Source organism: Vulpes lagopus, chromosome 19 (genome assembly GCF_018345385.1).
Source record: "Vulpes lagopus strain Blue_001 chromosome 19, ASM1834538v1, whole genome shotgun sequence".
Taxonomy (NCBI): domain Eukaryota; kingdom Metazoa; phylum Chordata; class Mammalia; order Carnivora; family Canidae; genus Vulpes; species Vulpes lagopus.
The window spans coordinates 2,005,798-2,014,400 of record NC_054842.1 but is presented as its reverse complement, the minus strand read 5'-3'; the positions used below and the strand labels follow the sequence as shown (position 1 = coordinate 2,014,400).

Genomic DNA, 8,603 nt, shown 5'->3' with positions numbered 1-8,603 from the left:
CTTCAATCAACGTAAGGGAACATTCCATAAACCCTTCTGGGGTTTACATTCCGTTTTGACAATGTACACTTAATCACTGTAACGGCTTTCCTGAAATAAAGTTGCCAGACAATGCAAGTCACCCTTAAAGGTGTGCAATTTCATGCTTTTTATTCACAGAATTGTGCAACATCACCACAATCAATTCCAGATGCTTTACGTCATTCCCACACAAGAAATTCCTTACTCCCTCCCAGACAATCCTCATTTCCGCTACCCTCAGAGGTCCAGGGGAACAAGAATTTACTTTCTCTTTCTATGGATTTGCTTATTTTCAACCTTTTGTATAAATGGAATAATGCAAGGTGTGACCTTTTGTGTCTGCTTCTTCAATTAGCATAATGTTTTCAAAGTCTACCCATGGTGTAGCATGAATTGGTTCTCATGTCTTTTATGTTGCTTAATAGTATTCCACTGCATAAATACAGCACACTGTAACAGTTCCTCGTGGATTAACATTTGGATTGGTTTCACATTTGGGTGACTATGAATAACATTGCTGGGAACATTCATGTACAATGATTTTGTGTGGACATATGCTTTCAGTTCTTTTAGGTATATACCTAAGAGTGGAGTTGCTGGGTCACGTGGTATGTGTGTTGTACTATTTGAATTCCTTTAAGATGGTTTATCAAATGATGATCCTCTTTTACATGCCTGCCACCATTGTGTGAGGTCTGCAATTTCTCCCCATCCTTGCCAACACTTATTTTGATGATAGATGTCCTGTGGGTATAAAATGATATGTCACCCTGATTTTGATTTTGATTTCCTTCATGGCTGACTCTCTAGCTTCTTTTCATATGTGTAATGGCTATTTGATACCTTCTTTGGAGACATGCCCGTTGAGATCATTGGCTCCTTCCTTCCTTCCTTCCTTCCTTCCTTCCTTCCTTCCTTCCTTCCTTCCTCCCTTCCTTTCTTCCTTCCTTCCTTCTTTCCTTTCTCTCTTTCTCTCTTTCTCTCTTTCTTTCTAATTCAATTTGCCAGGCAGCCCCAGTGGCTCAGCGGTTTAGTGCCACCTTCGGCCCATGGCATGGTCCTGGGAACCCAGGATTGGGTCCCACATTGGGTCCCACATCGGGCTCCCTGTGTGGAGCCTGCTTCTCCCTCTGCCTGTGTCTCTGCCTCTCTCTCTCTCTGTCTTTCATGAATAAATAAACAAAATCTTTAAAAAATAAATTCAATTTGTCAACATAAGTATAACAGCCAGGGTTCATCGCATCAAATGCCCTCCTCAGTGCCCAAAACCAATTTACCTCATCCCCCCCCCACCTCCCCTTCCACAACTCTTTATTTGTTTCCCAGAGTTAGGGTCTCTCATGGTTTTTCTCCCTAATTTTTCCCCAGTCAGTTCCCCTCCTTTCCCCTATAATCCTTTTCACTATTTCTTATATTCCCCGTATGAGTGAAACCATATGATGATTGTCCTTCTCCGATTGACTTACTTCACTAAGCATAATACCCTCCAGTTCCATCAACGTCGAAGCAAATGGTGGGTATTTGTCCTTTCTGATGGCTGAGTAATATTCCATTGTATATATACACCATATCTTCTTTATCCATTCATTTGTTGAAGGACATCATGGCTCCTTCCACGGTTTGGCTATTGAGGACATTTCTGCTATGAACCGTGGGGTGCAGGTGTCCCAATGTTTCACTACATCAGTATCTTTGGGGTAAATACCCAGTAGAGAAATTGCTGGATCCTAGGGTAGCTCTATTTTTAACTCTTTGAGGAACCTCCACACAGTTTTCTAGAGTGGTTGTACCAGTTCACATTCTCACCAACAGACAAGAGAGTTCCACCTTCTCCACATCCTCCCCAACATTTGTTGTTTCCTGTCTTGTTCATTTTCACCATTCTCACTGGTCTGAGGCAGTATCTCATTGTAGTTTTGATTTGTATTTCCCTGATGGCGAGTGATATGGAGCATTTTCTCATGTGCTTGTTGGCCATGTCTATGTCTTCTTTGGAGAAATATCTGTTAATGTCTTCTGCCCATTTCATGATCGGATTGTTTGTTTCTTCGCTGTTGAGTTTAATAAGTTCTTTATAGATCTTGGATTCTAGCCCTTTATCTGATACGTCATTTGCAAATATCTTCTCCCATTCTGTAGGTTGTCTTTTAGTTTTGTTGACTGTTTCTTTTGCCGTGCAGAAGCTTTTTATCTTAAGTCCCAATAGTTCATTTTTGCTTTGGTTTCCCTTGCCTTCATAGATGTGTCTTGCAAGAAGTTGCTGTGGCCAAGTTAAAAAAGGGTGTTGCCTGTGTTCTCCTCGAGGATTTTGATGGATTCTTGTCTCACATTGTCTCTTTCAACGATTTTGAGTTTATCTTTTTGTCTGGTGTAAGAGAATGGTCCAGTTTCATCCTTTTATACATGGCTGTCCAATTTTCCCAGCACCATTTATTGAAGAGACTGTCCTTTTTCCAGTGGATAGTCTTTCCTGCTTTGTCAAATATTAGTTGACCGTAGAGTTGAGGGCCCAAGATTCTGTTCCACTGATCTATGTGTCTGTTTTTGTGCCAGGACCACACTGCCTTGATGATCACAACTTTGTAATACAACTTGAAACCCGGCATTGTGATTCCTCCCTGGCTCTGGTTTTCTTCTTCAATATTCCCCTGGCTATTCGGGGTCTTTTCTGATTCCACACAAATCTTAAGATTATTTGTTCCAACTCTGTGAAGGAAGCCCACAGTATTTTGATAGGGATTGCAATGAACGTGTAAATTGCCTTGGGTAGCATAGACATTTTCACAATATTAATTCTTCCAATCCACGAGCATAGAATATTTTTCCATCTCTTTGTGTCTTCCTCAATTTCTTTCAGAAGTGTTCTGTAGCTTTTAGGGTATAGATCCTTTATCTCTTTGGTTGGGTTTATTCCTTGGTAACTTATGCCTTTGGGTGCAATTGTAAATGGGATTGACTCCTTAATTTCTCTTTCTTCAGTCTCATTGTTAGTGTATAGAAATGCCACTGATTTCTGGGCATTGATTTTGTATCCTGCCACATTGCCGAATTGCTGTAGGAGTTCCAGCAATTTTGGGGTGGAGTCTTTTAGGTTTTCTATATGCAGTATCATGTCATCTGCAAAGAGGGACAGTTTGACTTCTTCTGTGCCAACTTGAATGCCTTTTATTTCTTTTTGTTGTCTGACTGCTGAGGCTAGGACTTCTAGTACTATGTTGAATAAGAGCGGGGAGAGTAGACATCCCTGTCGCGTTCCTGATCTTAGGGTAAAGCCTCTCAGGTTTTCCCCATTGAGAATGATATTTGCTGTGGGCTTTTCATAAATGACTTTTAATATATTAAAGAATGTTCCCTCTATCTCCACACTTTGAAGAGTTTTCATCAGGAATGGATGCTGTATTTTGATAAATGCTTTCTCTGCATCTATTGAGAGGATCATAAGGTTCTTGTTTTTTCTCTTGTTGATATGATCTATTATGTTGATTGTTTTACGAGTGTTGAACCAGCCTTGCATCCCGGGGATAAATCCCACTCGGTCATTGTGAATAATCTTCTTAATGTACTATTGGATCCTATTGGCTAGTACCTTGATGAGGATTTTGGCATCCGAGTTCATCAGGGATATTGGTCCATAATTCTCTCTTTTGGTGGAGTCTTTATCCGGTTTTGGGATCAAGTAATGGTGGCCCCATAAAACGAGTTTGGAAGAATTCCCTCCCTTTCTATCCTTTGAAACAGCTTTAGTAGAATAGGTATTATTTCTTCTTTAAACCTTTGGTAGAATTCCCCCGAGAAGGCCCTGGCCTTTTGTGTCTTGGGAGGTTTTTGATGACTGCTTCAATTTTCTCACTGGTTATTGGCCTGTTCAGGTTTTCTATTTCTTCCTGTTCCAGTTTTGGTAATTTGTAGGTTTCCAGAAATGCATCCATTTCTTCTAGACTGCCTAATTTATTGGTATATAGTTGCTCATAATATGTTTTTTAAAAATCATTTGCATTTTATCCTTAGTATTAGTTGTGATCTCTCCTCTTTCATTTGTGATATTATTATTTTGAACCTTTTCTCTTTTCCTTTTAATAAGGCTGGTTAGGGGTTTATCTATCTTATTAATTCTTTCAAAGAACCAGCTCCTGGTTTTGTTGATCTGTTCTACAGTTCTTCTGGTCTCTATTTTGTTGAGTTATGCTTGAATCTTTTATTAGCTCTCTTCTTCTGCTTGGTTTAGGCTTTATTTGCTGTTCTTTCTCCAACTCCTTTAGGTGCGAGGTTAGCTTATGTTTTTGCATTTTTTTTCCAATTTTTTGAGAGAGGCTTGTATTGTGATGTATTTCCCTCTTAGGACTGCTTTTGCTGTATCCCAAGGATTTTGAATGGCTGTATCTTCATTTTCATTAATTTCCATGAATCTTTTTAATTCCTCTCTAATTTCCTGGTTGACCCATTCATATTTTAGTAGGATGCTCTTTAACCTCCACATGTTTGAATTTCTTCCAAATTTCTCCTTGTGATTGAGTTCTGGTTTCAAAGCATTGTGGTCAGAAAATATGCAGGGGACAATTCCAGTCTTTTGGTATCAGCTGAGACATGATTTGTGACTCAGAATGTGGTCTCTTCTGGAGAAAGTTCCATGTGCACTTGAGAAGAATGTGTATTCAGTTGCATTAGGATGGGATGTTTTGTAAATAAAAATCTGTGAAATCTATTTAGTCCAGTGTATCATTCAAGGCCCTTCTTTCTTTGTTAAAATAGCTGTCATTGGAAAGTACCATGCTGAAGTCTCCTACTATTAGTGTACTATTAGCTATGTATCTCTTTTTTTTTAATTTTTAAATTTTTATTTATTTATGATAGTCACACACAGAGAGAGAGAGAGGTAGAGACATAGGCGGAGGGAGAAGCAGGCTCCATGCACCAGGAGCCCGACATGGTATTCGATCCCGGGTCTCCAGGATCGCACCCTGGGCCAAAGGCAGGCGCTAAACTGCTGCGCCACCCAGGGTTCCCTCTATGTATCTCTTTACTTTGGTTATTAATTGATTGATATACTTGGCTTCTCCCACATTAGGAGAATAAATATTCATGATTGTTAGGTCTTTTTGTTGGATAGACCCTTTAAGTATGATACAGTGTCCCTCTTCATCTCTTATTAAGAGTCTTTGGTATAAACTTTAAATTATCTGATACTGAGGATTGCTACCCAAGGTTTCTTTTGAGGACCATTTGAATGGTGAATGGTTCTCCACCCCTTCATTCTCAGGCTGGGGGTGTCCTTAGGTCTAACATAAGTCTCTTGTAGACAGCAAATAGATGGGCCTTGATTTTTTACTCAGTTGGATACCCTGCGTCTTTTGATGGGATCCTTAAGCCCGTTCACGTTCAGAGTAACTATTGAAAGATATGAATTTAGTGTCATCGTATTACCTATACAGTCCCTATTTTTGTGGATTGTTTCTTTGGGCTCCGTCTTTCTTTTACAGGGTCCCCCTTAATATTTCTTGCAGAGCCGGTTTGGTAGTCACATATTCTTTCAATTTCTGCCTATTTTGGAAGTTCTTTATCTCTCCTTTTATTCTCAATGACAGCCTTGCTGGATAAAGTATTCTTGGCTGTATGTCCTTCTCATTTATACTCTGTATATATTATGCCAGCCCTTTCTGGCCTTCCAGGTCTCTGTGGAGAGGTCTGCTGTTAATCTAATATTTCTCCCCATATAAGTTAAGAATCTCTGATCTGGGAATCCTTGGGTGGCTCAGCAGTTTAGCACCTGCCTTTGGCCCAGAGCGTGACCCTGGAGTCCTGGGATTGAGTCCCGCATCAGGCTCCCTGCATGGAGCCTGCTTCTCCCTCTGCCTCTGTCTCTGCCTCTCTCTCTGTCTGGCTCTGTGTGTGTTTGTCTCTAATGAATAAATAAAATCTTAAAAAAAAAAAAGAATCTCTGATCTTGTGCTGCTTTAAGAATTTTCTCAAAAAAAAAAAAAAAAAGAATTTTCTCTTTATCTTTGAAATTTGCAAGTTTCACTATTAAATGCCAAGGTGTTGAATGTTTTTTATTGATTTTGGGGGGGATCCTCCCTATCTCTTGGATCTGAACGCTAACTGTTTAAATTGTTATATCTTCTTGCTCTATTAAATATTTTAATATGTCTTTTTTGTCTCTTGTAAACTTTTTTTGATTTAACATCTATTTTGCTGATATTAGTACAGCCTCCTCTGCTGGTCTCTTTTGGTTGCTATTTACATGCAATCTTTTTTCACCCTTTTGCTATTAATCTATCTGTGTCTTTGAATCTAAAGTGAATCTGTTGTAGTCTGCTCACCTGCTCTGTGGTCCTGTCTCTGCACTATCCACTCCTGTTGCCTGCATGGAACCAGCTCCTTCAGCTGCCTAGTGGTGGGTGAGGGGGTGTTGGCGAGCCTGAGGAGGCACAAGCCTGCCCTGTGCCTGCAGGTTTTTGTGTCTGTCCCTAGCATTCTGCAAGGCTAGAAGAGGAGAAAGAACCTGTCCAGAATCCCTGCAGGACAGGAAAAGAAGGGGAAATATCGACATTAAAAAAGTTTACAGGGATCCCTGGGTGGCGCAGTGGTTTGGCGCCTGCCTTTGGCCCAGGGCGCGATCCTGGAGACCCGGGATTGAATCCCACATCAGGCTCCCGGTGCATGGAGCCTGCTTCTCCCTCCGCCTGTGTCTCTGCCTCTCTCTCTCTGTGTGTGACTATCATAAATAAATAAAAATTAAGAAAAAAAAAAGTTTACAGTGAAAATGAAGGTATAGTGGAAATTGAGGGAAAGCCAAAAGATGCAGCAGAACCTGAAGATGAAGGAAAATCAGATAAGGAAGAAATGCTGGAAGTGGAAGGGAAGCCAGGGCATGAGGGAAAGCTCCAGAACGAGGGAGATCCAGATGATGAAAGACAACCAGAAGGTGAGAGAAAGCAAGAAAATCAGGGTAAGTCTGGAAATGAGAAAAACACCACATAGTGAGGGCAAGCCAGAATCCCTGCCAAAGGCTATGAGTGATCCTTGAGCTGCCAAAAAGCACCTATCTGAAGATTATGTGCCCAGAAAAGCAAAAAGAGAAATGGGAGGATGGGTGATTCCCCTAGGGACAAAGAAGTACTTACAGGGAAAGCAAGTAGATGATGAGAGAATATGGAGATATGTCAAAGACTCAGAAAGAGCTAAGGAAAAAAACAGAAAATGGGTTGTTTTCATTGGACACAAAGAGATGTACAAGATCCATTCACCCCAAGGGTGTCAGGAGAGTGAGGGGCAGGGGTAGGGGCCAAAGGAGCTTAAATAATATCCCATATCTTTAATGCTTTTGGCCTTCAAGTCCAATTTCTCTGATGAGAGTATTGGTGACCATGCTTTCCCTGGCAGGCATTTTCCAGGCTAAATGCTTTAATGGTACATTGACACTTAAGCTGTAGGTGTCGCTCTTGTTGCCAGCAGCCTTTAGATCGAACTAGAGTGTTCTCTGTCTTTCAGTAAGGGACTTCTACCATATGGATGGAAGAGATGTTCATGGTACATTTAAAATAACAATAAAGGGAAAACAGTTTCAGATTTACATACACACAAGATAAAGCAAGTCTACTGTAGACTGAATAGAATTGGATCATGTGGTTTTTATACATTCTGCCAACCTCTATCTTTTGACTGGAGAGTTTAATCTCTCCTTTTATTCTCAATGACAATCTCAATCTCTTTAGATTTCAAGTAATTACTGATAAGGAGGCACTTACATCTGTCATTTATCTATTTGATAAACAATTTGCTATTTGCCTTATATTATTACTATTCTTTAATATTTTATTGTTTTTGTAGTGAAGTGTTTTAAGTTCTTTTCTCATTTCCCTCTGTATATATTCTGTAGCTATTTTTCTCTGGTTACCATGGGGATTACTTTTAACATCCTGAAGTTATAACACTCTAATTTGAATGTATACAGCTTAACTTCAGTAATTACATATAAAAACTCTGCTCTACAGCTCTGTCTTCACTTCTTTTGGTTATTATTTTTTTAAGATTTTATTTATTCATGAGAGACACACAGAGAGAGGCAGAGACACAGGCAGAGGGAGAAGCAGGCTCCGTGCAGGGAGACCCACGTGGAACTCCATCCCAGGATCCCGGGATCACAACCTGAGCCTAAGGCAGAAGCTCAACCACTGAGCCACCCTTTAGGTTATTGATGTCACGAGATAACATCTTCATATATTGTGTGCCCCAAAATATAAGCTAATAACTCTTTAAGTGCATTAGTGCTTTAAATTGTCTAGAAACCACAAAAACAGACACATAGATCCATGGAAGAGAATAGAGAATCCAGAAGTGGACCCTCAACTCTATGGTCAACATAGAGTTTGTCAATACTTGACAAAACAGGAAAAACTATCCACTGGAAAAAAGACAGTCTCTTCAATAAATGGTGCTGGGAAAATTGGACAGCCACATGCAGAAGAATGTACATGTACAAGACAAAAAGTAGAATTACAAACCATTGTTACAAAAATACTAGCTTTATAATTTTCAGCTCCAGAATTTTTCAGCTGGTTCTTTGGTTTTCTATCTCTTTGTTG

General features: G+C 40.0%; 1 pseudogene; it reads left to right on the top strand.

Annotated features, from left to right (window-relative positions):
* Nucleotides 1-190: 190 nt before the first annotated feature.
* LOC121479029 lies at nucleotides 191-7,337 on the top strand (annotated as a pseudogene).
* The last annotated feature ends 1,266 nt before the right edge of the window (nucleotides 7,338-8,603 follow it).